Consider the following 24,950-nt stretch of genomic DNA (forward strand, 5'->3'; position numbering starts at 1 on the left):
CTTTAACTGCTAACTCAGCAAACACATCAGAGTGGAGTTTTGTTGTAGAAGAACAGCAACTCCTAAGATGGAATAAATGATTTGATTGCTTTGTTGAAAACAAAAAGCATGCCATTTGTTGGACTGAGAATGGCAATGTACAGTAAGTCAAAGGACTCAGGTTAAGTGTGGAAGATTACACATAAGTGTATCTCTTGCTGCTTAAAATGTCATTAAAACCAAGTAAGGGAATTTATAAAGTAGAAACTAACAAGAACCAAGAGAACAAATGAAGAGGCAATTGGAGGCAAAGGGTAAATAATGGGCAGTAGATTAAGGAGTAGTAACTTAGCCAAGTGGAGAAGGTCACACTCTGAGAGCCCCCAGATGGAGGCAGTGCCCTGTTGAGATACCCAGTATCGTGGGAAGTGGGACTGAGGCACAGGACTAAAACCAGGTAGATTGATAGAAAATGTGCTATGCATCTGGATTCCCAGGTCCTTTTCTCCAACCCTATAGCTGGGTGTGTTCTGCCCCAACACACACACGCATACACAATTTCATTCTTTATAGAATCTTAACCACAGGAGCACAACCAAGCAAAACAGAACTAAACCACAAAACTGGACCAAGTTTAGCAGAGAAAGTGGATGAAGGTGAGACTAAAGATAGGGGAAGGGGAGCTAAGGGAAAGCCTGAAGGACTGAGGGTCCCTCAGCCACCACCCCTTCCCCAGTCCTCTGATTTCTACAGACAAGCATATTAGCCACAAGTAAGAGATGCAAGGATTCATGAATAAACAAACTTGACAGCTCCAGAGCAAAGGCACACAGATGTTGATGCATAGAGACCCTGCACGGAAAAAGCCAGCTCAAGGCTCAGCCACCCTAGGGGAGAGCCCAGCTACTCACACGAAATTGAACTTGTAGTATCTCATCCAAATACTGCCTGAAATTTGTGGAAAATCTTCAACGTGAAAGACTGAAATAAAAATAATAAACAGAAAAGAGGAATTGGGATAAGAGTAATATGAGTGAGAAAAGAAATGCAAGGAACAAAAGAAACACACAGACACATGCCCACACATTTACCTCAGGGAGATACAAGCATATATTGCTTCTCTGCTTTGGGAATAGGAACAATAAAAAGAGATTTGGAAATAAAAAACATGATTGCTAGAATTAAAAATTCTACCAAAGTTTTGAAAATAAAGTTGAGGAAACACTCTGGAAGACAGAATGAAAGACAATGAAAAGAAAACTCAAGGAAAAAGATAATAAAATCAGAAATCTAATATAACTAAAAAATTTCAACATGGAGAAATTCTGGAAGAAAAGAGGAAAAAATGGGAGGAGGTCAAATTATTGAGGAAGTATGCAAAAATTGTCCAGACCTGAACAATATGAGTTTCAAAACTGAAATGGTTCATGGAATGCCCAACACAGTGAATAAAAGAAAATTTACACCAGATATATTATGGTAAAACTTAAGATAGCAAGGATACAGAGAAGATCCTAAAATCAGAATGAAATTGGGTTTCTTAGGAAAACACCAGAAACCAACCTAGAAGACAGTGAAAGGACATCACAAAATTTCTGATGAAACAAGTCTGAGTGGAGCACTAAGCACATTTTCAGGTCTGCAAGGACTCAACAGTTTTACCTCCCAGGCCTTATTTTGTACTCGTAGATATGTTTGGACTAGTACTAGAAGACATGTTTTACTAAACAAGGTAGTAAGCCAAGAAGGCCCAAGACATGAAAACAGGCCATTAAGTATAAAAATGAGATGAAGAGAAGTACTTGAGCAGCTACAGAGCTGGCCTGTAGGCAGCCACCCAGGTCTGAGCAGGCAGATGAGGGCCCCAGGAGAGAGTTGGAGCTGATAGATTATTGGATGCATATGATCATGCGGGGAATAGAGACTGTGCGTGCATGCGTGTTGCATGTTGTGGGGCTGGAGAGAGTGGAGATCTACCAGAGGTGTAGTGAAGAGTTAGTGATTGTCACATAAGAAAATTAGTTAAATGAAAATAACCAGACAGCTATAAACTCCAGGAAAAATCAAAAGTTATATATGAAAGGAAACTTTGCTTAGCACAGAAAAATATTCATGTAGTCATAAACTATAAACACATACCATGACTTAACCAAACAATGTGGACAGAAATATTTTTAAAGGACAGGTATGTGAGTGAGACTGTGTCTGTCAGGGTCTGTGAAGAGGGGACTAATCTTTGCCAGAATGTAAATAGTCAGCGACTCAAACTGATAAGTGAAAAAATAGAATCAGTATATTATGAAATTATGGAGGTATATTCTAGAAGAAATAGCTGAAAGTCAAAGGTGGTGCTACTGAAAAACAACTGTCTTATAAACCTTTTACCACTATTTGACTTCACAACAATGTTTATGTATTGCCTTGATAAAAATCAAAATTAAAAAATAGCATTGATAAAAATTTTAAAAGAGACCAAATAGGGCTGTGCAGTTGATAATGGTTGTCATCCACAAAATAAAATTATGAGATAGTGAACTATGCTGTATTAAAAAAAAAAGCATTGGAAGATATCACTTACCACATTCAATTATTTGCTGAATTTTATTGAAGAATATGTTATAATGACTTTTTTGCATTTGGAATTCTTGAAGATCTTTGATTGTATTCCTATGAATGTCCAAGATTTACTGAACTAAATTCAAACTAACAAAGCAAAGAAATTCTGAAGAGATTTTTGGCATCAGGAAAGAATTCCTTAGTTTACTGAAGTGTTTGTGAGGATCCCTTTAGACAGCAGCTTTCTCTGGTACATTGAAGTGTTAGTAGATGTCAACCTCCGGGAAGAGGCTGGGGAGGATCAGAAGAAGAGCCTAAATCAAAGGAGCTACAGGAGTCGCTGCTGCTCCTCGGTTTCTAGGGAGATGGGATGCAGCAGCTCGGCTCTGCGGTGTGAGTTAACAGGAAGACTTCCTTCGCTCAAGTTTGACACCTGAGCTATTTGACGCCCCTGCTTTCTTAAGCAGGATGCATGTTTGCAGCCATTAAACACAATGACCAAAGGCGTGAACTCTCTCAGCTTGACTTGGAAAACCGCTGAGATTAAGAAACTACCCAATCACTGAAAACACATCTTTAAAGAAAGAAAAATCAATCCCCTTGAACAAAGTTAAAGGTGAATTTCTGTCATTTTTGAAAAATTTCTGACCCTTCTCATTGCACAAATAACATAACTGTAAGAGTTTGCTTTACTGGCAGGAAAAGCAGCAACATGGACTGAATTTGGAGAGAGTAAACATAAAGGGTAGGGCATCTTGCAGCTCATTAGGTAAAGCTCACTGAGACTGTCCCCAGGGGCCTGTGGATGGATGGTGACACATGGCCCCTTCTCTTATCACCAGAGCCTGAAAATTCATCCCCAAGCTCTAAGACGACAGAGCTGGTTAGAGAGCAAGGCTGAGAGCGTCCCCCTTGGTGCACTTCCTCATCTTTGTGGACTTCAAGAAAGCCCCCACCTCTGCCCTCTGCACCTCCAGCACATCCTAATGGCTGGTCAAGGTGTCCTCTCTGACACGGGGCCTGATGCATCTGCTTCCCAGAATGTTTGGGGGAAAGAGGGACAAGAAAATTGAAGTAGCAGCCTCTTGCATTGATATTCCAGATCAGGAGGTCATTTCAGTCTCCAAAGCATCTCACTGGGGAGAGGAGATTCTAGTGGAACAGGAGGGAGGCCAGCAGTGTTCCACAGCATCCAGCTTTATGTGGGGCTGGTGAGAAACAGCTGCTGCCCTGTCAGGGCTGAAATGACAGCTGAGCCCCACGCAGTGGCTGGGCAGCCCCTTGCAAGGAACCGAGGGAGAGGCTGTCCTGCATTCTTGCCCTTGTGAAACACCCACTCCCCTTGCTAATTCCAGAAGCCCTCAAGATGCCAGAGTCAGCATGCTAAGAAACTTGAGCAAGAGAGGAGAAGAAGAGCTCGAATGATTTGGGATGATGAGACAATTCTCCTTCAACTGCTGGATATTACTATTAGTAACTACTGAGCGGGATGTTATGAGGATTAGAGGAATTATTAAGTAAGTGGAAGATGATTAGAAAAACGTGTGCTTCCCACGAGTGCTAGCCATCATTGATAGTAGGCTGGGTGGTATTTGGAAGATCAATGAGAACATAAGAAATGAAATTACAGTTTACCTCAGGAGGCTGTGGGGTGACCAGGCTACTTTTTATTATCTGGTTGAAGTGTCACAGCTCTGAATGAAGGCTTCTGTGCTAGAGGAAGTGGGTCTACAGAGCCCTGCAAACAAAGGTCAGAGTGGTTATGGAAACTGAACCTATCAGAAGTTGGATCTTGAATACAGAGTCACTGGATGTAGGAGAGTAAATGTTACTCATTTACAAATAGTTTTGGGACTTTGGTCCAAAGCCTTCTGTAATAGTTGAGAACACTGAGGGGTCAGGAGGTTAAATCCACTTTTCCTGAGGACATGACTCCCAAAAAGTAAGAGTCCCTGAGAAAGCCTTTGTCCATTATAGCACACTGTGAGCAAAAGGTCATGGAGCGGAAGGCCCTCTCTTCTTGGGCTTGTGGCTGGTTTTGAGCCTTGCCAGGTAGGTAGTACAAGTGGGACAGGGTTCAGCTCCTTTTAACAAAGCTGGAGCAGGTGAGTCTGAAAGAGGCACTTCAGGAGACTAGCCTGGACTTAGGGACCGGGGTCTCCAGTCACATCACAAATAGTAATTATAAGGGTGGTGATGATAATGGTGATGATACAGTGAAGCAGTTCAACCCTTGTTTTGATATTTATTCTCAGACAAGTTACCTAACTTCTCTAAGCCTCGATTCCCTTAGTTATGGTACCTATCTGTCAGAACTGTGAGGATTAGGAGAGTTAAAGCCTATAAGGTGCTTGACAGACCCCAGGTAACTGCTCAGTAAATGTTAACTCCTAAGGGGGATTCATACCAGCTCCTGAGGAATGCAAATAGTATTTGTCGGAACTGGGATTTGAACACAGGGCTCTCAGACAGCAAAGCCTGCTCCCAGGTTATAGTGTGATGTTGGCAACTGTGGTGCAAAACAGAATTGAGGCAGAGAGAGAAAGAAATGGGAAAAAGATGGTAGATCTGTGTTTCAGGTACTGTTCAAATGCTCACATGAGATTCCAAATGTAAGAGAGTAACTTAAATTCTAAACTTGTTACTATAGTTGAAATGAGACACTAAGTATATTGCCAAGTTTCCCAGACCTCTTCTGGACTGGTCCTGAATTGCCAGAATTCTGATGCTCAGTGCACATGGGAGCCCAAAGAGGAAGGAAGGTAGGGATTGGCTGAGGAGTACTGGGGAGAGGAGAGGGAGAGTTGGCCCCTGATCTTTAGCTGTGATGCCCCAGACAGTCACTTAGCATGTGAGAGCCACAGTCTGTTTGGCAAAAGTGTTGTTTTGTCAAGGATGAGTAGGAGCAATTCCTCTAGAAAAAGGAGGCAGCTGTAGAATAGAAGGAGAATCAGGGCTCGGTGATAGCAGTTGCTGCAGAGCTAGGGTGCTGAGGAGGTGAGAGAATCTCATTAAGCAGTTTACATCCTAGGAATAGACATAGATCCTGAATTTTCTAATTTGTGATTCTGGAGATCTGGGGCCTTTTCCCGCAAATGCATGTGCCGCTCTCCCCGCCATAGGTCAGCATTCATTCATTTGACAAATACTACCACGTGCCAAGTTCTGTGTTCTGAGGATATGGTAGTGTTCTCTTGTGGTTAACCATGGACAAGGCTCATGGCTCTTCCATTCTAGAGGAGCAGACAGACAGCAAACAAGTAAAACAATATAAAATGCTGGGATATGATATGAAGACAATAAGAAGAGTAAGAAAGAGAAAATGTTTGGAGTTAGCTCTTACAGACTGAGCTGGCAGGAAGGGCTTTTTGATGGATGACGTTTAATCAGAGAGTGGTGGGAATGAGCGAGCAGATATCTGGGGAGAGAGAACCACCAGCGGAGCCGGCAAGTGCAAAAGCCCTGAGGCAGATCCACGAGGGATGTGGCAGGGGAGCTGGGGTAGCCAGAACAGAGAGATAAGGGGGAACACGTGTAGGAGATAAGATTAGACAGAAAGCGGGAGGCAGAGCACATAGGACTCTGACAGCAGGGAAGCTTGACTTGTATTCTGAGGTGAGAAGTATCATTTCTTACTACGTTTTAATAGTATGATTTTTAAAATGAAGGCCAGAATGTTTGGTTCCTAATTGTTCCAGAGGAACAGTCTGTCAGTACCGAGAAGGAGAGAATAAAGGGGAGGATACCTTGCAAGAGAGCTTGTGTTTACACTTCTTCAAATTTCAAGTGAACGTAATTCCTACGCGGTAGGGATCTGCTTTAAAGCACAATAGGATAGCTGTCCATCACCCCCTCTCTACAGTGGGGATGGAAAAGGAGGAGGAACTGTGACATAATGAATTCAAAACAAGCAGGGGCTCGTTTGATTAATGTCTGAGAAAATCATTTAGAAGCAGTGAATATAAAAATTAATTTATGTCCATGTGGGCAATGGAAAAAGGAGGCAGGAGCCCAGTGGCTGGCCAACACCAGTATTAAAAACTTTCTAGAAACGGTCCACAAAGCAGATAATCCCCAGGTGAGCGGCAGGTGACTGAAATACGACAGTAAGACATCAGTTGAGATGAAACAACTTATGAAGTGATTTCAAAAAGAAAAATCAGTCTGTGCCTCCTAAAATAGGCAAACTTCTAGCAAGCTATCAATACAATCCTGGAAGGCTAGCACATCAGTCTTTAGCCGTTTCTTCCTCATTGTTTTACCTGCTGTAAAAATATATCCTCTGCATTGTTGATAAGAAACAGCTTTGCCTTTAATGTCTCAGAAGTCTCCCCATACTAGCCATAATATATGATGTCCTTGGACCTTTGAACCTCTGAGCCACCAGTGTGCAATCCTAAAACATGGATGCCTGTACTGTCCTCGTGCTAAATCCTGAAACACAGGCACTGAGAACTTGGCAGAGCCTAGACACTGGAATTGCACTGCCCATATCTAGATCTTGCCACTGAATTCTGGCTCATTTTTTGCTGTTTGGGTTCAGATGTACCTAGATTTCCTCATTCAGAAAATAAGGGAAAGACTAGGGTACTTGTAAGAGCACGGTGTAAACCCACACATACATCACAGTAGGGCCTGGTACAAGGAGCTCCCTAATCAGTGCTAGTTACTCATGTTAGCCGTGTTGGCTTTTCATTTTCTAATTTTTTTTTCTTTCTTCTTTCCCTTTTTTCTTTTTCCTCCTACGATGTCTCTCTTCTTACTTCTTTCTTCTTTTTCCTTATCATCATTAATCCTCATTATGTCATTATTTTTGTTCTATCTCAACAACAGACTGTAGACTCCCTTGATTTGGGTAAGGAATATGCTGTGGCGGTGAGCGGGATGCAGCAGGGCCAGTGTTAGTACTTTAGAGATGCAAAGGCCGAATGCATCTTTTTTTTCACAACACCTCCCCTCCCTTTGCCCCCTAAGGGAGGGGAGGTGTTGTGAAAGAGGAGGAAGGAGCAGGAAGATGGGACAAGAAGAGGGTGAAGAGCCACAGAGAATCCTCAGGGGAACTTAGGCCCAGTGTGAAGAGCACACAATGAGATCATTTCCCAGAGTGCTTGATCACCTTCTGGTGGGGAGAATTTTTCATGATTATATAAACATTACTCTGGTTAACCCTAACATGTAAATATGTGATCCAGGAAATACTGCTTTTGTATGAATGGCACTGAAGAGGCTGGGAAGATATCAGGTGGAGTAGGAAGTGGAGACCAAGAGAAACCCAAAAGCCTTTAGGGAGATGAGAAAAACAGGTTGATAGACTATCGCTAACAGGCTGCCAAGGAGGCAGATAAAAAGAGCGTGAGCTCGCATGAGCGGAGCCAGAGAACGCCCGGCCTTTTGGGGAGCAGCCAACATCAGTTTCGCCATACCGTTACCGTGTTTGGCTGGCAGAATGTTTTAAAGAGCTGGATGGCAACGATAAGAGTGAAACGCCCTTATTTTGATTTTCAGGTGACACCAGGGACTGGAGAGAGAGAAGTTTTTACCTGAAACTGGGAAGATGGATCTGAAACTCAGAAAGGGGAAAGTGAGCCATTGCCTGGAGGTGAATGAATGAGTGGCGGTTGATGGACAGCTGGCTTGGGGTCCGCCTCATGTCATCCTACTGAGCTCCAGCAGCTGGTCGCCTGGGGGCAAGGGAAAACACACCACTTCTGTCCCCTGGAGCCCGACCCACGACAGCCAGAGAGCTGAGCTCCGCCCCGTCTCACCATGGGGCCTGGGCAGACTGCTTCCTCCTTCAAGGACTCGGCTCCCTCATCTCCAAAGCGGGTGACAGAAGAATGACTTCACATCAGGTTAGTGTTATGAAATGGTGTCCTTTGCAGGCTGTTCAAGGACAAAGGCCTGACGGGGTGGGGAGCGTGGGAAAGGCTGTGTTTCCACTGTCCTCAGGTCCACACCTCCTCATCCAGAGTGGCTCTCCTCCTTACAGGAATTGAGTATTACTGAGTACTCACATTACAGGGCGATGGTAGGTCTGAAAAAGGGCTTCAAGGCTGAGGTTAGAAGCCCACTGGCTTCAGACATTTGTTGGATTGCTTCTGCTTCTTAGTTTCTGTTTCTGTTTCCCATGAGGAGACAGGAAGTATGTTGTGCTGAAGACATGATGGCAAAAGGTGGCACGTAGAAACAAGTTGGAAAAATGAGGGCACCAAGGATACTAGGGCTTTGGCTGAGGGGACCCTCAGTTCTTGCTTAGGAAGCAGCAGGGACAGATCATCTCCCTGGAAGGGGCTGCTTCCTCCTACCTCCTTCACGTTGATCGCCCTTGAATGCAGCATTAGTCCTTCCTACTTTAGATTGTGGGCAGAATCCACTTTGAAGGACTTATTTCTTGTTCAGAATGTGTTATGGGGTCTGTAATTTAATTCAGAATGTATTGCCAAAGACAGTATGATAAAAATAGGTGCTGTAATTGCCCTAATTGGGATAAACATTGCAGGGGACAGTTACTAGAAGCATCGAGTTATCTTTATCTCCAGTTGACGCTAAAGGTTCAGATATTAGCATGTTGTTATAAATGGGTTTCTGTCCATGAAATTGCTGATATTCAAATATTTGGAATCTAGAAATATTCTAAATATTATAGAAACTCTTCTTGCAGTTACTTGTTTTGAGCATAGCCATTCAGGGTACCTAGCATTCTGTACCCTTCACAGTGGTGCCCAAAGTTTGATTCTGAAACTGTCCTTTGGTCATGGGTTGAGTTCATTCTCCTTGGTCCTTGTCCCTGCTGCAACAAAGCATTGAAAGGCAGACACAATAACGAAGCAGAGGGAAAGTTTTATTTGAATACACTCCAAGAGAAGAGCAGGCCAGAGTCAAGGTAGACAAAGGCCTTTATATTGCATTCTGGCTAGGAGATGCCTCTTTGATCGACAAGGTGGGGGTTATTTGATTGACGGGTCCACTTGTATAGCCATTCCTCTCAGTGTGTATGTTCTTTCTTATGATGAGGCATGTTTTGGGCAGTCCCTAGTTTTGTTCAGTTGCGCCCACATTGGGATCAGGCGGGGACCACTTTGGCCTGATCCTGATAGGCAAAGAAGTTATTTCCCTGTAAAGCTTTTGTTGGCTTCACATGGGACCCCCCCCTCTACCTGGGAAGTTTGGGCAGTATTTCATTGTACTTTATCTTCCCCTTCACCCCACTACTCATGTCTACCTTTCTACCTAACACTTTGTCTAGCAGTTGAGTCTGAAATCACCTGATTTATCCTCTAAAATGAAGTGAAGTTGTACTTCCAGAACCCTGTTAGTTTTGGTCTATGCAAAGGCATGGCCACAACAATTAAGAGGGCAAAGATCTGGGACTTCATCCAGTTTATAGAACACGTTGTACAACTATTTAGTTGCTTTGCTAATAAATGTTCATGACTGGAAGACTTTAGTGTGAGGCTTGTTTCCAGTAGAACCTGGGAGCAAAGTTTTGGTTGCAGAAATTTATACCTTTGCTACTCAAGATGTGGTATGTACAACCAGCAGCATGGGTGTCACATGGGGGTTTGGTAGAAATACAGAATTGAGCCCACCCCAGAACAACAGAATCAAAATTAATGTTTTAATAGGATCCTGGGAATTCATGCACATGTTAAAGTTTGAGGAGTTCTGTTACAGACTTTACCTGCCTCTAACTTTAGATAGTTACTGTCTTGCCTGAGGATTTCAGCCCTTTTCAAGTTCACTATGCATTCAGTGTGACCAAGGAATGACAATGAAACATTCTTGGAGTAAAAGAGGCTATACCTGTCTTTATCCTCCCAGTGATAGGTCGAACACTGGAATTATGTCTGCATCCAGCAGTCTGCAGGTCTGTAGTCCTCTTCTGTCTCTGCCTCCACACGGAGCACTGGGCAGAGCTCTTTATATAGTGACTCAGTCAATAATAGCTCATTGCCTGTGTGTGTGGAGACAGTAGCCTAGCAGTAGGAAAATTACATTATCAAGTAGTTTAGGTTCAGGTGAGGATCCTGGCCATAGGAACTTCCATTATCCCCACACTTAACTGATAACAAAAATAATCTATTAACTGTGAAACAAGAGATTGGCTTAGGCCAGTTTGCAACAGAAAGCAAGAAGGAAAATTTCCAAGAACTGTATGCTGTGGATCTCTGTGAAAAACTCTGGAGGAAGGAGAAAATAGAAGAAGGCAAGGAAGGAGAACTAAAGAGGTTGCAAACTCAGATCCATATACACACAAGGCCAGTAAAGGAAAGAAGCGGGGAATGGTGGGAATGACTGGGAACTAGAGAATTCATGTCTCTTTCAGAAACACCTACTATTGCTCAGCTCTGGAGTGTTACCTCACAGAAATGTGGTCCCAGTGTCGTCAGACCTTCTGACTTTCTCAGAAACCCCAGATATACATTTTAATGGAAAACACTCTGATTTTTATTCTATCAGCGACTGACAGCTGAGGCTTACTCAATTTCCCAACTCCTTAAAAGAGCCCATGGCAACTCATTTCTCTCTGTTTTTCTGTTTGTGTATCCCTTTCATGGGATATTATTAGGGAACATGTAATTTCCCAAACCATTAGAATAATAATGATGTGCTTGGGAGCCCTGAACCAAAAGCTCTGAGAGTGTGCTGCTGATTTCAGCTGGAGATGATACCCTGTGAAAGCCGGCAACCTGCAGCTTTCCAATGGGATCTCGATTTGCTCATGGTGAATCAAAGGGTTTGGAAAACATACTACTTATACTACTTAACCATTCATTACTATCTAAATAGGTGACTACTATAAGCATTGCAGATGCACAACTGAGTTCAGAATTGAGGTGTTTTATTAACAGAGGTTTATTTTTCTAGGGAGACACACTGGCATTAGGGGTGAGCAGTGTTGATGGATGGGAGAGCTCAGAGCCCCCAGGTGAATGCATTGAGCTTCTTCCCTGGGGATGTGCCCCAGAATGGAATGATTTTCAAGATGTTGTCTAAAGGCCCCCTACATTAAAATTACTCAGAGTGGTTTTTAAAATGCAGAATCCCAGGTGTGATTACAGAGCTACTAAATACAAATCCAGGGAGTGAAGCCATGAAAAAAGCACTTTGAACAGATACTTCTAGAGCATTTATATAGATAGTAAAATTGCAGAGCTTTAGCAGTTCAGTGAGATCATATTAGGTGGTAAACAATTGTTCTCCATGTCTACTGAGGATAAAGAATTGGAGGGAGTTTTCAAGTAACAGTAGGATGGGGTGCTTCGATGATGGTATAATGCCAGTAAGAGAGCACCCCCAAATCAGACCAGGTATATATGGTGTACTGGAAGTGGGTTCTCTGGGAGGAAAATGCTTTGATTTGTACTGTTTTCCTCTGTGATGCACACACTCCCACTTTGGCCAATTTCATGCTACCATCCTGTCATCACAGAATGCAAAGGGGAGGGGATGTGAAGAATTGGCTGTCACTAGCTGGTGCCAGCTGGGCCCATCTCACACAGCACCTCACAAAGCAGTCCTCGAGAGAAATTAAGTACAGGGAAAAATGGCAACACTACATAAACTCTTTTTTTTTTTTGGTATCATAATCTACAATTACATGAGGAAGATTGTTTACTAGACTCCCCCCATCACCAAGTCCCCCCTCACATACCCCATTACAGTCACTGTCCATCAGAGTAGTAAGATGCTATAGAGTCACTGCTAGTCTTCTCTGTGTGGTACAGCCCACCCCATGCCCCCCCATCATTATACATGCTAATCGTAATGCCCCCTTTCTTCCCCCCACCTTATCCCTCCCTTCCCACCCATCCTCCCCAGTCCCTTTCCCTTTGGTAACTGTTAGTCCATTCTTGGGTTCTGTGAGTCTGCTGCTGTTTTGTTCCTTCAGTTTTTCTTTGTTCTTATACTCCACAGATGAGTGAAATCATTTGATACTTGTCTTTCTCGCCTGGCTTATTTCACTGAGCATAATACCCTCTAGCTCCATCCATGTTGTTGCAAATGGTAGGATTTGTTTTCTTCTTATGGCTGAATAATATTCCATTGTGTATATGTGCCACATCTTCTTTATCCATTCATCTACTGATGGACATTTAGGTTGCTTCCATTTCTTGGCTATTGTAAATAGTGCAACGATAAACATAGGGGTGCATCTGTCTTTTTCAAACTGGGCTGCTTTATTCTTAGAGTAAATTCCTAGGAGTGGATTTCCTGGGTCAAATGGTATTTCTATTTTGAGCTTTTTGAGGAACCTCTATACTGCTTTTCACAATTGTTGAACTAATTTGCATTCCCACCAGCAGTGTAGGAGGTTTCCCCTTTCTCCACAACCTTGCCAAAATTTGTTGTTGTTTTGTCTTTTGGATGGTAGCCATCCTTACTGGTGTGAGATGATATCTCATTGTGGTTTTAATTTGCATTTCTTTGATGATCAGCGATGTGGAGCATCTTTTCATGTGCCTGTTGGCCATCTGAATTTTTTCTTTGGAGAACTGTCTGTTCAGCTTTTTTGACCATTTTTTAATTGGATTATTTGTTTTTAGTTTGTTGAGGTGCATGAGCTCTTTATATATTTTGGATGTCAACCCTTTATCAGATCTGTCATTTATGAATATATTCTCTGGTACTGTGGGATGCCTTTTCATTCTCTTGTTGGTGTCCTTTGCTGTACAGAAGCTTTTCAGCTTGATATAGTCCCACTTGTTCATTTTTGCTTTTGTTTCCCTTGCCCAGGGAGACATGTTCATGAAGACGTTGTTCATGTTTATGTCCAAGAGATTTTTGCCTATGTTTTTTTCTAAGAGTTTTGTGGTTTCATGACTTATGTTCAGGTCTTTGATCCATTTTGAATTTACTTTTCTGTATGGGATTAGACAATGATCCAGTTTCATTCTCTTACATGTAGCTGTCCAGTTTCGCCAACACCAGCTGTTGAAGAGGTTGTCATTTCCCCATTGTATATCCACGGCTCCTTTATTGTATATTCATTGACCATATATGTTTGAGTTAATATCTGGATTCTCTATCCTGTTCCACTGATCGGTGGGTCTGTTCTTGTGCCAGTACCAAATTGCTTGATTACTGTGGCTTTGTAGTAGAGTTTGAAGTTGGAAAGTGAGATTCCCCCTGCTTTATTCTTCCTTCTCAGGATTGTTTTGGCTATTTGGGGTCTTTTGTGGTTCCATATGAATTTTAAAACTATTTGTTCCAGTTCATTGAAGAATGTTGTTGGTATTTTGATAGGCATTGCATTGAATCTGTAGATTGCTTTAGGCAGGATGGCCATTTTGATGATATTAATTCTTCCTAGCCAAGAGCATGGGATGAGTTTCCATTTGTTAGTGTCCTCTTTAATTTCTCTTAAGAGTGTCTTGTAGGTTTCAGGGTATAGGTCTTTTGCTTCTTTAGTTAGGTTTATTCCTAGGTATTTTATTCTTTTTGATGCAATTGTGAATGGAATTTTTTTCCTGATTTCTCTTTCTGCTAGTTCATCATTAGTGTATAGGAAAGCAACAGATTTCTGTGTATTAATTTTGTATCCTCCAACTTTGCTGAATTCAGAAATTTGTTCTAGTAGTTTTGGAGTGGAGTTTTTAGGGTTTTTTTTATGTACAATATCATATCATCTGCAAATAGTGACAGTTTGACTTCTTCTTTACCAATCTGAATGCCTTGTATTTCTTTGTTTTGTCTAATTGCCGTGGCTAGGACCTCCAGTACTATGTTGAATAATAGTGGGGAGAGTGGGCATCCCTGTCTTGTTCCTGATCTTAGAGGAAAAGCTTTTAGCTTCTCTCTGTTAAGTCTGATGTTGGCTGTGGGTTTGTCATATATGGCCTTTATTATGTTGAGGTACTTGCCCTCTATACCCATTTTGTTGAGAGATTTTATCATGACTGGATGTTGAATTTTGTCAAATGCTTTTTCAGCATCTAGGGTGATGATCATGTGGTTTCTGCCCTTCTTTTTGTTGATGTGGTGGATGATTTTGCTGGATTTTCAAATATTGTACCATCCTTGCATCCCTGAGATGAATCCCACTTGATCATGGTTTATGATACTCTTGATGTATTTTTGAATTCAGTTTGCTAATATTTTGTTGAGTATTTTTGCATCAGGGATATTGGTCTATAATTTTCTTTTTTGGTGGGGTCTTTGCCTGGTTTTGGTATTAGAGTGATGCTGTCTTCATAGAACGACTTTTGAAGTATTCCCTCCTCTTCTATTTTTTGGAAAACTTAAAGGAGAATGGGTATTATGTCTTCTCTATATGTCTGATAAAATTCAGCGGTAAGTCCATCTGGCCTGGGGGTTTTGTTCCTGGGTAGTTTTTTGAATACCAATTCAATTTTGTTGCTGATAATTGGTCTGTTTAGATTTTCTGTTTCTTCATTGGTCAGTCTTGGAAGGTTATATTTTTCTAGGAAGTTTTCCATTTCTTCTAGGTTTTCCAGTTTGTTAGTGTATAGATTCTCATAGTATTCTCTAATAATTCTTTGTATTTCTGTGGGGTCCATCATGATGTTTCCTTTCTCATTTCTGATTCTGTTTATGTGTGTAGATTCTCTTTTTCTCTTAATAAGTCTGGCTAGGGGCTTATCTATTTTGTTTATTTTTTCAAAGAACCAGCTCTTGGTTTCTTTGATTTTTTTTCTATTGTTTCATTCTTCTCAATTTTATTTATTTCTTCTCTGATCTTTATTATGTCCCTCCTTCTGCTGACTTTGTGCCTCATTTGTTCTTCTTTTTCCAATTCCAATAATTTTACTTTAGACTGTTTATTTGGGATTGTTCTTCCTTCTTTAAATAGGCCTGGATTGCTATATACTTTCCTCTTAGAACTGCTTTCACTGCCTCCCACAGAAGTTGGGACTTTGTGCTGTTGTTGTCATTTGTCTCCATATATTGCTTGTTCTCTATTTTAATTTGGTCCTTGATCCATTGATTATTTAGGAGCATGTTGTTAAGTCTCCATGTGTTTGTGAGCCTTTTTGTTTTCTTTGTACAATTTATTCCTAGTTTTATACCTTTGTGGTCTGAGAAGTTGGGTGGTAGAATTTCAATCTTTTGGAATTTACTGAGGCTCTTTTTATGGCCTAGTATGTGGTCTAATCTGGAGAATGTTCCATGTGCACTTGAGAAGAATGTGTATCCTGCTGCTTTTGGGTGTAGAGTTCTGTAGATGTCTATTAGGTCCATCTGTTCTAGTGTGTTGTTCAGTGCAGTGCCTCTGTGTCCTTACTTATTTTCTGTCTGGTGGATCTGTCCTTTGGAGTGAATGGTGTGTTGAAGTCTCCTAGAATGAATCCATTGCATTCTATTTCCTCCTTTAATTCTGTTAGTATTTGTTTCACATGTGTTGGTGCTCCTGTATTGGGTGCATATATATTTATAAAGGTTATATCCTCTTGTTGGACTGACCCCTTTATTATTATGTAATCTCCTTCTTTATATCTTGTTACTTTCTTTGTTTTGAAGTCTATTTTGTTTGATACAAGTACTGCAACACCTGCTTTTTTATCCCTATTGTTTGCTTGAAATATCTTTTTCCATCCCTTGACTTTTAGTCTGTGTATATCTTTGGGTTTGAGATGGGTCTCGTAAGCAGCATATCAATGGGTCTTGCTTTTTTATCCATTCTATTACTCTGTGTCTTTTGATTGGTGCATTCAGTCCATTTACATTTAGGGTAATTATTAGAAGATATGTACTTATTGCCATTGCAGGCTTTAGATTTGTGGTTACCAAAGGTTCAAGGGTAGCTTCTTTACCATCTAATTGTCTAACTTTACTCACTTATTAAGCTATTATAAACACAGTCTGATGATTCTTTATTTCTCTCCCTTCTCATTCTTCCTCCTCCATTCTTTATTTGTTAGGTGTTTTATTCTGTACCCTTTTGTGTTTCCTTTGACTGCTTTTGTGGATAGTTGATTTTATTTTTTGCCTTTAGTTAGTATTTGGTTGGTCTGCTTTCTTTAGTGTGATTTTATTTTCTCTGGTGACATCTATTTTGCCTTAAGAGTGCTTCCATCTAGAGCAGTCCCTTTAAAATACCCTGTAGATGTGGTTTGTGGGAAGCAAATTCCCTCAACTTTTGCCTGTCTTGAAATTGTTTAATCCCTCCTTCATATTTAAATGATAATCATGCTGGATACAGTATTCTTGGTTCAAGGCCCTTCTGTTTCATTGCATTAAATATATCATGCCATTCTCTTCTAGCCTGTAAGGTTTCTTTTGAGAAGTCTGATGATAGCCTGATGGGTTTTCCTTTGTCGGTGACCTTTTTTCTCTCTCTGGCTGCCTTTAATAGTCTGTCTTTGTCTTTGATCTTTGCCATTTTAATTATTATGTGTCTTGGTGTTGTCCTCCTTGGGTCCCTTGTGTTGAGAGATCTGTGGGCTTCCATGGTCTGAGAGACCATTTCCTCCCCCAGTTTGGAGAAGTTTTCAGCAATTATTTCTTCAAAGACACTTTCTATCCCTTTCTCTCTTCTTCTTCTGCTACCCCTATAATGTGAATATTGTTCTGTTTGGATTGGTCACACTGTTCTCTTAATATTCTTTCATTCCTAGAGATCCTTTTAATTCTCTCTCCCTCAGCTTCTCTGTATTCCTGTTCTCTGATTATTCTTCCATTAATGGCCTCTTGCACCTTATTCAGTCATCTCTTAAGTCCTTCCAGAGATTGTTTTATTTGTATTCTCCCTCCCAACTTGATCCTTTAGCTCTTGCATATTTCTCTGCAAGTCCATCAGCATGGTTATGACCTTTATTTTGAATTCTTTCTCAGGAGGATTGCTTAAATCTATCTCCCTAGGCCCTCTCTCAGGGGTTCTCTGGGTGATTCTCAACTGGACCAAATTCTTCTGCCTTTTCATGGTGATAGAGGTAGTTGTACGCATGTAACGCATGTGTCAGCTGGGTGAACATAGTCCCTTCCTGCTTGCTCATCACCTTGCCCTTCTCCGCTGCCTGTGCCGGTTACCTGCACACAGGGAGTAGGCTCCAGGTTAATTTCCTGAGCCACGGTGGGTGGGGCATCGCAGAGCCCTGTGCTGTGGGGAGAGGCAGGTGTGCCTGCCTGGTGTGCTCTCCTGTGAGAACGGTACCCCTTCGCACCTCATCCTGGCTTCTCTGCCTACGCCGGGCAGCTGCTCTCTGGCAGCAGCTTTTGGATGTGGCCTGGGTTGCTGCACGCTAGGAGGAAGTTCTGGGTCGCTGCTGTGGGTGCAGCCACTCCCAGGCTGCTCTGCCGGGGCCACGTGGGAGGAGGAATGAATGGTTGGCTGTTTATCGCCATTAGGGGCTTCAGAGCTGCATTGCCTCTCAGGGGGTTAGGGCGCCCGAAGTTCCTCAGGATTCCCAGCTGTTAGGCTGAGTGTGCTGGGATGATTCCACCCAGCTGTGAGGCCCCTGTCCCTTTAAGACTTTCAAAAAGCACTCGCTTTTCTTTTGTCCTAGGGGAGCCGGCTGTGGGGACCCACTTGCAGATTTTACATTTCTGTTTCCCTAATATCTAGCACACGATCCACTGTGTGTCTGCGCTCCCAGTGTGGATGACTAGGGCTGGGTATTTAGCAGTCCTGGGCTCCCTCTCCCTCCCCATTCTGACTCCTCTCCTCCCACCAGGAGCTGGGGTTGGGGGAGCGCTCAGGTCCTGCCGGGGCGCGGCTTGTATCTTACCCACTTCATAAGATGCCGAGTTCTTGCAGATGTAGATGTAGCCTGGCTGTTGTCCTGTATCCTCTGGTCTCTCTGTTAGGCGTAGTTTTACTTATTGTATTTTCAAAAATATATATGGTTTTGGGAGGAGATTTCTGCTGCCCTACTCATGCTGCCATCTTCCCCAAATCCTATAAACTCTTTTAATCATGTGAAAATATATGCCAAATGCCAGTATAGTGCTGAGGTTGTAGACCTAGGCTGGGTTTCTCTGAATGTCCATATGAATCACCTGTAGATCTTGTTAAAGTGCAGATTCAGGTTCAGCAGCCTCTTAGGGGATGACAAGTGATTTGGCCTTTTTAACACGCTCCCAGGAGAGGCTCCTGATGCTGGTCCATGGACCACACTTTGAGAACCTCAGCCTAGAGTCAGAGCCATTGACTCCTCCCCTTTCCCTTCAACACTAACTAAAGCCTCAAAACTTATTATTCCAAAACATGAGAAAAACTCTCCTGGTATTTGGCCAACCAGTTCTCTTGTGTTCTTCCTCAGGAATGGAGTAAGTGGAATAGAAAGAAAGACTTCATTTGCTTAGATATCAAAAGGAAGGAGCAATTCTCTGCCATTGTGGGTGATTTGAAATGGAAATCAGTAACAAAAGCTGACTCAAATCTGCTTTGTGAGGGGTGATTACATATGTAATCAATAGATTGCCCATTAAAAACATGATAAATCAGTTGCTTATACACATCATGGAATTTGGGGGGACCAAGGACATTGATTGAAATTAGGGGCTCTGCCTAATGTTCCTCTCTTAGATTTACCACTTTTGGGTTCCAAAAACATCTTTGAAGAGTGAGAACTGACTCTTGGAACCAAGAAAACCAGTCTTGTTAGTGAAATAAATCTTTCCTCCTGTTGTCTGAGCAGTAGAGTGTTTTTGAGTGTTTATGGGCTTTATTAAGCATTGTACTAGATGTGTTTCATCTTCTTTTTCTCCAAATCTCCCACTGTCATTCAGAATGGGTATTACTGTCCCCATTCTCAAGTGAGAAATTGAGGCACAGTGAGATGATATAATGTTTCCAGTGCCAAAGAATTTAAACCCAAGTCTGTTTCTGCATTTTTTTGTTTGTTGTTGTTTTTTTTTTTGACAGTCAGAGTCTTTATTAGAACCCATGGGAACTGTCACCCCTATCTAACACTCATACTACTGGCTCACAACTAGCTTCAAAGACACTGTTATGATTTAGCATCTTATTTCCATTTGTAACTTCTTTCTTCTTTATTTATTTTTTTTGAGAGGGCATCTCTCATATTTATTGATCAAATGGTTGTTAACAACAATAAAATTCTGTATAGGGGAGTCAATGCTCAATGTGCAGTCATTAATCCACCCCCATCCTAATTCTCATTAGTCTCCAATCTTCTGAAGCATAATGAACAAGTTCTTACATGGTGGACAAATTCTTACATAGTGAATAAGTTCTTACATGGTGAACAGTACAAGGGAAGTCATCACAGAAACTTTTGGTTTTGATCAGTCATTATGAGCTATAAACAATCAGGTCAAATATGAATATTCGTTTGATTTTTATACTTGATTTATATATGAATCCCACATTTCTCCCTTTATTATTATTATTATTATTTTTTTAAATAAAATGCTGAAGTGGTAGGTAGATGCAAGATAGAGGTAGAGAACATAGTTTAGTGCTGTAAGAGGGCAAATGTAGATGATCAGGTGTGTGCCTGTAGACTAAGTGTTAATCCAAGCTAGACAAGGGCAATAAAACATCCACGGATGCAGAAGATTTCTCTCAAAACAGGGGGGGAGAGGTTCTAAGCCTCACCTCTGTTGATCCCCAATTTCTCACCTGATGGCCCCCCTGCGACTGTGCCTGTCTTAGGTTGTTCCTCCCTTGAGGAATCTTACCCGTCTCTGGCTAACCAGTCATCTTCCGGGGCCATACAGGGAAATGTAAAGTTGGTAAGTGAGAGAGAGGCAATATTGTTTGAAAAGGTTAGCTTTTTACTTCTTTGCAGATTTATGCCCTGTGGCTTTTATGCCCAGTATTTGTCTTGAGGTATCTTTACCTCTTGGAAGAATAATGATACTTGGTAAATTCGATTTGAGGCACGAATTCTATTTAAGGGTTGTAATTAGGAAGGAAGAAGAAAAGCTATAGAAGTAGCAGGCGGCAGAAAACATGGGAAGATTGATTATTTCTTTGACATATCTTCTTGTAGAGTAACTTAAGCATGTATAGGTTTTAAACTACTAATTAAATTGCATACACGTATTAACATAATAGGAATACAGTTACATAACCAAAGCAGACCTATAATTACCAGCCATCTCCTGTGAAACCAAGAAAACCAGTTAGGCATCCTAGGCATTTGTGAAGACTTATCTATGATATGGTGGATATTGTCCAACTGAACTTGAACAGTCTGAGAGAAATCAGACAAATTAAAACAACCCATTCCTGGGAACTGTTCACATCCCATATGTTCTTTTAACAGTAAATAGTCTGTAGTTGTAAGATTTTGGAGCACTACAATTTGCACTTCTCCTAATTCTTGGTTGAGTTCCAACAGTATAGATCCAGTCAAATTTGTTGTTTTACTGTATGCACAGGCCAGCTTAGATATCTCCTTCTTCATTCCAATGGCAAGTCCAGGAAACGGTGGGATGAATGCAGCTACAACTGCAGCATCGCCTGGATCTTTGTTGAGGTTTTTTGATGATCATCTTCTGGTGTGACTCTTCCAGAGAGTGCTGATGTTGGAAGTTCTTCTTCATATCGTACCTTAGTTCATTTTCTGGGTAGCCAAATCAGGCTTTGATCCTCTGTTAGTCCATTCTTGGGTTCTGTGATTCTGCTGCTGTTTTGTTCCTTCAGTTTTTCCTTTGTTCTTATACTCCACTGATGAGTGAAATCATTTGGTATTTCTCTTTCTCCACTTGGCTTATTTCACTGAGCATAATACCCTCCAGCTCCATCCATGTTGCTGCAAATGGTAGGATTTGCCCTCTTCTTATGGCTGAGTAGTATACCATTGTGTATATGTACCACATCTTCTTTATTCATTCATCTACCAATGGAAATTTAGGTTGCTTCCAATTCTTGGCTATTGTAAATAGTGCTGCGATAAACATAGGGGTGCATCTGTCTTTCTCAAACTTGATTGCTGCGTTCTTAGGGTAAATTCCTAGGAGTGGAATTCCTGGGTCAAATGGTAAGTCTGTTTTGAGCATTTTGATGAACCTCCATATTGCTTTCCACAATGGTTGAACTAATTTACATTCCCACCAGCAGTGTAGGAGGGTTCCTCTTTCTCCACAGCCTCGCCAACATTTGTTGTTGTTTGCCTTTTGGATGGCAGCCATCCTTACTGGTTTGAGATGATACCTCATGGTAGTTTTAATTTGCATTTCTCTGATAATTAGTGATGTGGAGCATCTTTTCATGTGTCTGTTGGCCATCTGTATTTCTTTTTTGGAGAACTGTCTGTTCAGTTCCTCTGCCCATTTTTAAATTGGATTATTTGATTTTTGTTTGTTGAGGCATGTGAGCTCTTTATATATTTTGGACGTCAAGCCTTTATCAGATCTGTCATTTACAAATATATTCTCCCATACTGTAGGGTTCCTTTTTGTTCTATTGATGGTGTCTTTTGCTGTACAGAAGCTTTTCAGCTTAATATAGTCCCACTTGTTCGTTTTTGCTGTTGTTTTCCTTGCCCAGGGAGATATGTTCAAGAAGAGGTCACTCATGTTTATGTCTAGGAGGTTTTTGCCTATGTTTTTTTCCACGAGTTTAATGGTTTCATGACTTACATTCAGGTCTTTGATCCATTTTGAGTTTACTTTTGTATATGGGGTTAGACAGTGGTCCAGTTTCATTCTCCTACATGTAGCTGTCCAGTTTTGCCAGCACCATCTGTTGAAGAGACTGTCATTTCCCCATTGTATGTCCATGGCTCCTTTATCAAATATTAATTGACCATATATGTTTGGGTTAATGTCTGGAGTCTCTAGTCTGTTCCACTGGTCTGTGGCTCTATTCTTGTGCCAGTACCAAATTGTCTTGATTACTATGTCTTTATAGTAGAGCTTGAAGTTGGGGAGTGAGATCCCCCCTACTTTATTCTTCTTTCTCAGGATTGCTTTGGCTATTCGGGGTCTTTGGTGTTTCCATATGAATTTTTGAATTATTTGTTCCAGTTCATTGAAAAATGTTGCTGGTAATTTGATAGGGATTGCATCAAATCTGTATATTGCTTTGGGCAGGATGGCCATTTTGACAATACTGATTCTTCCTAGCCACGAGCATGGGATGAGTTTCCATTTGTTAGTGTCCCCTTTAATTTCTCTTAAGAGTGACTTGTAATTTTCAGAGTATAGGACATTCACTTCTTTGGTTAGATTTATTCCTAGGTATTTTATTCTTTTTGATGCAATTGTGAGTGGAATTGTTTTCCTGATTTCTCTTTCTATTGGTTCATTGTTAGTGTATAGGAAAGCTACAGATTTCTGTGTGTTGATTTTGTATCCTGCAACTTTGCTGTATTCCGATATCAGTTCTAGTAGTTTTGGGGTGGAGTCTTTAGGGTTTTTTATGTACAATATCATGTCATCTGCAAATAGTGACAGTTTAACTTCTTCTTTACCAATCTGGATTCCTTGTATTTCTTTGTTTTGTCTGATTGCCATGGCTAGGACCTCCAGTACTATGTTAAATAGCAGTGGGGAGAGTGGGCATCCCTGTCTAGTTCCCGATCTCAGAGGAAAAGCTTTCAGCTTCTCGCTGTTCGTTATAATGTTGGCTGTGGGTTTATGATATATGGCCTTTATTATGTTGAGGTACTTGCCCTCTATTCCCATTTTGCTGAGAGTTTTTATCATGAATGGATGTTGAATTTTGTCAAATGCTTTTTCAGCATCTACAGAGATGATCATGTGGTTTTTGTCTTTCTTTTTGTTGATGTGATGGATGATGTTGATGGATTTTCAAATGTTGTACCATCCTTACATCCCTGGGATGAATCCTGCTTGGTCATGGTGTATCATCCTTTTGATATATTTTTGAATTCGGTTTCTAATATTTTATTGAGTATTTTTCTATCTACATTCATCAGGGATATTGGTCTGTAATTTTCTTTTTTGGTGGGGTCTTTGCCTGGTTTTGGTATTAGGGTGATGTTGGCTTCATAGAATGAGTTTGGGAGTATTCCCTCCTCATATTTTTTGGAAAACTTTAAGGAGAATGGGTATTATGTCTTCTCTGTATGTTTGATAAAATTCCCTGGTAAACCCATCTGGCCTGGGGGTTTTGTCCTTGGGTAGTTTTTTGATTACTGTTTCAATTTCTTTGCTCGTAATTGGTTTGTTTAACTTTTGTGTTCCTTCCTTGGTCAGTCTTGGAAGGTTGTATTTTTCTAGGAAGTTGTCCATTTCTTCTAGGTTTTCCAGCTTGTTAGCATATCGGTTTTCATAGTAGTCTTTAATAGTTCTTGGTATTTCTGTGGAGTCTGTCGTGATTTTTCCATTCTCATTTCTGATTCTTTTGATGTGTGTTGATTCTCTTTTTCTCTTAAGAAGTTTGGCTAGAGGCTTATCTATTTTGTTTATTTTCTCAAAGAACCAGCTCTTGGTTTCATTGATTTTTTTCTATTGTTTTATTCTACTCAATTTTGTTTATTTCTTCTCTGATCTTTATTATGTCCCTCCTTCTACTGACTTTAGGCCTCATTTGTTCTTCTTTTTCCAGTTTCGATAATTGTGATGTTAGACTATTCAATTGGGATTGTTCTTCCTTCTTTAAGTGTGCCTGGATCGCTATATACTTTCCTCTTAAGACTGCTGTTGCTGCATCCCACAGAAGTTGGGGCTTTGTGTTGTTGTTGTCATTTGTTTCCATACATTCCTTGATCTCTATTTTAATTTGTTCATTGATCCATTGATTATTTAGGAGCATGATGTTAAGCCTCCATGTGTTTGTGAGCCTCTTTGCTTTCTTTGTAGAATTTATTTCTAGTTTTATACCTTTGTGGTCTGAAAAGTTGGTTGGTAGAATTTCAATCTTTTGGAATTTACTGAGGCTCTTTTTGTGAGCTAGTATGTGGTCTATTCTGGAGAATGTTCCATGTGCACTTGAGAAGAATGTATATCCTGTTGCTTTTGAATGTAGAGTTCTATAGATGTCTATTAGGTCCATCTGCTCTACTGTGTTGTTCAGTGCCTCCGTGTCCTTACTTATTTTCTGCCCAGTGGATCTATCCTTTGGGGTGAGTGGCGTGTTGATGTCTCCTAATATGAATGCATTGCATTCTATTTCCCTCTTTAGTTCTGTTGTATTTGTTTCACATATGCTGGTGCTCCTGTGTTGGGTGCATATATATTTAGAATGGTTATATCCTCTTGTTGGACTGAGCCCTTTATCATTATGTAGTGTCCTTCTTTATCTCTTGTTACTTTCTTTGTTTTGAAGTCTATTTTGTCTGATATTAGTGCTGCAACCCATGCTTTCTTCTCGCTGTTGTTTGCCTGAAATATGTTTTTCCATCCCTTGACTTTTAGTCTGTACATGTCTTTGGGTTTGAGGTGAGTTTCTTGCAAGCAGCATATAGATGGGTCTTGCTTTTTTTATCCATTCTATTACTCTGTGTCTTTTGATTGGTGCATTCAGTCCATTTACATTTAGGGTGACTATTGAAAGATATGTACTTTTTGCCATT

The sequence above is a fragment of the Manis pentadactyla genome, chromosome 3 (assembly GCF_030020395.1).
Source record: "Manis pentadactyla isolate mManPen7 chromosome 3, mManPen7.hap1, whole genome shotgun sequence".
Taxonomy (NCBI): Eukaryota; Metazoa; Chordata; class Mammalia; order Pholidota; family Manidae; genus Manis; species Manis pentadactyla.